The sequence below is a fragment of the Vicia villosa genome, unplaced genomic scaffold (genome assembly GCF_029867415.1).
Source record: "Vicia villosa cultivar HV-30 ecotype Madison, WI unplaced genomic scaffold, Vvil1.0 ctg.000181F_1_1_1, whole genome shotgun sequence".
Taxonomy (NCBI): domain Eukaryota; kingdom Viridiplantae; phylum Streptophyta; class Magnoliopsida; order Fabales; family Fabaceae; genus Vicia; species Vicia villosa.
Genome location: NW_026705054.1, coordinates 693,133 through 698,552, shown reverse-complemented (window position 1 = coordinate 698,552; position 5,420 = coordinate 693,133). Strand labels below are relative to the sequence as shown.

Below are 5,420 nucleotides of genomic sequence, written 5' to 3'. Positions count from 1 at the left end.
TTTTGCATTCATGTATATACCTTCCATTAGGTCATCAACATAACATCATGCATCATTAATCAATAAATTTGGTATGGGGTCGAGGATCTTGGTAATTAGGGTTCTCAGTGGCTTTAAGGCTTTCATCTCAGGTTATTCTTTCTTCATCAACACGCACCTAAGGCAAATGGATCAAGGTTTCTCATCCATCCTGATTGAGCTTGTTGACTCCCATCTCTACTAAGTCAAAGTTCAGATAAGTCAGTGAAATCAATTTGAAGATTAATGGCTCAAGGTCATAAAAAGGAAAAACGGAATAGAAAGAGGAATATTCTTGTGGTTTCTTGGCACAAGTTGCAAAGCATTAATGTATTGTCATTTAGATTCAAGTGTCAGGGGTTCTTCAAGTTACAAATGCCATCACTCATTCAAAGTTACAAGATGAAAGATGAAGAAGAGTTGGCATTACAAATTTGTCGCTTGATTCAAGTTTGGCCAATTAAAGAATTTGAACATGGAAATTTCAAGTGAAGCACATGGAAGGAAGAGAGACAATTCAAAGTGTATTTGAAAGTATAGAAAATATATATATCATTTCCATCCAAAATCCATTACATACATTTCCACTTCAAAAACAAAAAAAAAAAAAGAAGCTTCATTACACTACATGATCTCAAGGAGTGTGTTCAGTACAAATTCAAAAATTCATTACATTATGGTCCAAGTCATATTACACAAAGAATACACATCTAGAAATCTAAATATCATGCTACTACATTGCTTCTATACATGAGATCCTTTGTTCCTAAACCTTCCAATCACTGCTCCAAACTCCACTTTGTAATCTCTGACCATTCTTTAAAGTATGTTGTCGGCATCAATTTCTAACCTCACTTCACAACAGTACTTCAGCCACCCTGCACACTACAGCCACACATCAACCTTCAATTGCTGCACTTTTCCAAACCTGCAACCTACAACAATAAAAAGCTCAGTTCACATCAAACCAAACCTGCCAATTCTCACACCAAGCTCATTCAAGAAAATCAAGAAATAAAACCAAATACACACACATCCATATTGATTTCTATTTGCAGCCTTGCAAACCGTTTCATAACAAAACCAGAGGCATAAACACACTATGTATAACAGCCAGTTTCACTAACTTTCACTAGCAGCCACAATTTAAACAGCAACAAATTTCTAGCAACTAACCATGTCAACCTACCTCCAACTGACTTTTTCAAAACCTAACTAATAGCCCCCATTGATTCATAACTGATCCGATTTCAAACTGTCATTAACCATATTTCTAACATCCTAACAGAATTTCTAAACCACCTAACTATCTACTAACTGCCAAACAAACACAGTCCAAGAACCAAGTCACTAACCTCATTCTCATTACAAGTAACTAATTTCTAACTTTCAAACTTCCCCTTAACCAACCCAAACTGCCCATAACAGAACTAACCACCATCAATATCACTTTGTAACTAACATAATAGTTGCAAAAACCAAAAACAGAATTTCAGAAACCCATAACTAATTTCTATCACTAACCTGAACCAAATCTCTAACAGATTCATAACCATCCTAACTAATCTAAATAACTGAATCAGAACTATAACTAATCTCAACCGTTTTGTAACATCAATAACCAATTCCTAACCGAATTTGCCAGCTCACAACTCAAACTCCTAACTGATTCAATCTGCACCACTCAATCTCTAACAAACTTCACCAATCCAAAGGCTCAGAATCACCTCCCTCTAACTGAATTCAACTTCCCTCTTCAACCTATATAACTGAACCTCTCTCACTGATTCAACCTTCACGCCATTTTTTCACACAAAAATTCACCATCTTCAATCATCCATCTTCAATCTCCTCCACCACTCTCATTCACCTTCATCTTCAATCATCCATCTTCAATCTCCTCCACCACTCTCATTCACCTTCATCTTCATCCTCATCTTTCTTTCACCACCTTCAATCTCCTTCACACCTTCAACACAATTCACATTCAACAAGAAAAATTGATCAGAAAATCACGTAACAGAAAAGAGGAGAAATCGTATAACAGAAATCAGAGAACCTGTAACAAACTCACCTTCATCTTTTCTTCCTTCTCAACTCCACTCTTCGATTTTCTTCACCATCAATGCTCTCTCGGAATTCATCATCATCTCAATATTCTGCAAAATCGCCACCTTCGATTCTCTGCAAATCTTCTTCTCAACTCTTTCTAAAACACCATCGAAGCAACAATCTTCAAGGTCTTGCAAGAATTACAACACAAGAGAATCATCATCACATCGCAACAATAACGAAACGAGGCACAAGAAGAAGAGCGAAGTGAACGGAGGAAGCAAAAGAACTACACGTACACTTACCTCAAAGCTTCGTTGCCGACGTCTTCAAATCTGAGTATCTCCGATCAAGCTCGAATGGAGGTTGAGATGGACGGAGAGATGGATCAAGGGAGGAGCGACGTCGAAGAGAGGCGAGGGAACTGATGATGAGAGTTGATGCTGTCGATTTGTAGCGTCGTTCACGGTGGAGATCAGAAATTGATCGGAGAAGAGAACATTACCGCCGCCGTTTCACGTCTGTGATTTCGCGAAGGAGAGAGGTGAGTTTCTTCAGAAGCTCAATCGTCATAAACAGGTAGACCTAATCCCCTTCTCTTGTTAATTGTGATTTTTCTTTTCTTTTTTTTTTATTATTTATTTTAATTCTTTTTTACAAAAAATCTGAAAACAAACAATGCCTTGGGCCACCGAATTGCTGATGCATACCCCCTCTGTGAGCCCACGTACCACTTTTTTTTTAGCTTAAGCAAAAATCTATGCAAAAACATCCAATTGGGCCCAGCGCCAAATCCTCTAGTGCACCACCATTTTCAGTCTGAACCCCCTGTTCTCATGTCTTTGTAATTAGATTAATGTTTCTTTTAGCATTTTTTTTTAGATTTAGATAAAAAGGACATATAAGAACAATAAGATTTTGTTAAGTTGTAGAGATTAAATAATCACTATTTTGTTAGACTTTTAGGAAATTGTTGACATTAAAAGAAGGCTCATAAAAATAGTAATATTTTTATGTTATCTTTTGCACTTAATTTTGATTTGTTTCTTATATGCTTTTGGTGCTAATTTCGTATGCTTGTGTTTACTTTGATTTTGGCCTATAACTTAGGCCTACTTTGTTAATATCATTTTAATGCTCCCTTTAGAATTTAGTCACCATGTTAACATTAGACTTAGACTAGAATAACAATTAGGCTAGAAAATAGGTTAGTCCCCACTTTCTCATTCTTTCTCTTTTACAACACTAAAACATCTAAAAATATTCAAAATAAAATCCCCATAAAAAATACAAAGAAAACACCTAAAAAACATTAATAAAAAAGTGAAAATCATTAAGAAGGGAATGGAAGCTTGGATCTCCCTTGCTTTAGGGAATCATTCGAGTGCTTGGATCTCCCTTGCTTTAGGGTTCCATTCGGGCGTAAGTTCCCAAATTCTAAAAGACACAAACCAAAGAGTAACTCGAGTTTCCCTTGCCTTAGGGATTTCCTCGAAACACTCAAACTCTCTCTCTTCTCTCCTTTCTTAAGGGCATTGTTATCTTCGCTCTATTGCATCCTAGGTCGATCCCTTATGCAAGAGCGCGAGCGTTAACTCCGCCCAACTAAAAAACACAAAAACAAACAGAAAATCTTGAGCCGAACTACGGCGCTCTGATTCCTGAAAAGGATACATAGGAATCAAGTCGCGGGGCTTGAACGAGCACATTTGTAAATATCCTTTCTTTTCCCCGTATTTCTTTTACATTCATTCGCATGTAGACATAGACATAGTACACACCCTTTAGATAGAAACAAACATAGGTGGATACCATCGAGTACGATGGGCGTGAGGGGTGCTAATACCTTCCCCTCGCGTAACCGACTTCCGTACCTTGATTCTTTGGTCGCAAGACCTTGTTCCTTCCTTTGTTAGGTTTTCTGATATTCCTTTCCCTTATGGGATAAATATATTGGTGGCGACTCTGTTCATTTTTCGCGAGCGTGCGACAACTTGGAATTTACATACAAAACCATGAGATAAGTTTGAGTTTAGATAAAATAATGAAGTAAGTATTTAAATATTATAAAAAGAATTAGAAAAATTATTTTTATAATATTTTTAAAAAAAAAATAGAAAATTCTTTTTAGAATATTTAAATACTTACGTCCAAACCATATTTATTGTTATCCCAAACTCCCCTTTTTATTTTTATTTTTTTCGTGCAGAACGAGGGTTATTGCCCAAACAAAAAAAGAAAGAACTGACTAATCAACTAACTCCGCAAGCGTCTTTAGCAATCTCACTTAACAGAAACGCCGGACACCCAATGAAATCCATTTTGCCTCCCCCTCGAAGCTTCAATCCATGCTTTGCTATCATATCAACACTTTTATTCGTCTTCTGGTGGATCTTCAGAACTTTGGCCGCCGTAAAGGAATTCACGCAAGCTTTGAGCTGACTAATTAATCTCATGTCACGCAACATTGTTTTGGATCCGTTTATGATATTGATCACTTCTTGGCTATCCACTTGAACCTCAAACTGGTTGTAGCCCTTTGCCTGAGCCAACTTCAGGCCTTCATAGATACCCCATAACTCAATAGTGAGCACATTGCACTTCCCCACTTTTTTGGAAAACCCTCCCAACCAAGTATGTGACACCCCATGTTTTCCCTTAATTAATTTAAATTGAAATTAAATTATTTATTGGATTGATTTGGCATTTTATTGGATTTATTAGAGAATTATAGAAAATGAGGCTAATGGGCCAGTGTCGCAAGTAGCAATTGGGGGGTGTGTCAGTTGCAAAGCCTTTTACTAAACTAAGGTTATATTTTCCATAAAATAGAAAAGAGGAAGATTTTGTGAAAAGGGAACCAAAAAGGAGAAGAGAAGATTGAACGTGAAATTGGGAGAAGGGCAAGTGCGAAGAGCGAGAGCATCCAAGAATTCGACATCGAGGTAAGGGGGGATTCTTCTCATTAACCTCTATTATGGGTATTATGAATGATTCGATTGAATTCGTATGTTAGGATTCTGAATTGGATTATATGTCGGTGTTTGGGGTTTTGGGGTTTTGTAGAACTTAGGTTCAATTTATGATGTGTGATGCAATTGAGCTGTTGTGAATGATGTTTGATGTTGGATATTGATGTTAAAACATGTTAGAAGTATGTGTAAATGTGTATTTTCGTAATTGGGATGAATGAAGTGCTGCAGAAAAGTGATTTTTCTGCTATATCAGTAATGTAACCGGTTACATGAGGGGGTAACCGATTACATGGTCTCAAACAGGCGAAGAACTGCATTTCACGATGATGTAACCGGTTACATCATTTAGGTAACCGGTTACCACTGGGCGAAATT

General features: G+C 37.0%; 1 long non-coding RNA gene across 2 annotated transcripts; it reads right to left on the bottom strand.

Annotated features, from left to right (window-relative positions):
* Positions 1 to 664: 664 nt before the first annotated feature.
* LOC131625034 (uncharacterized) lies at positions 665 to 2,659 on the bottom strand. Of its 2 annotated transcripts, none has more exons than XR_009290704.1 (3): positions 2,376 to 2,659; positions 2,093 to 2,260; positions 665 to 1,987 (listed from the first exon to the last, which is right to left on the bottom strand). It is a non-coding gene; the product is annotated as an uncharacterized LOC131625034 (long non-coding RNA). The 2 variants fall into 2 exon arrangements; XR_009290705.1 differs by having other exon boundaries at positions 665 to 953.
* Positions 2,660 to 5,420: the final 2,761 nt, after the last annotated feature.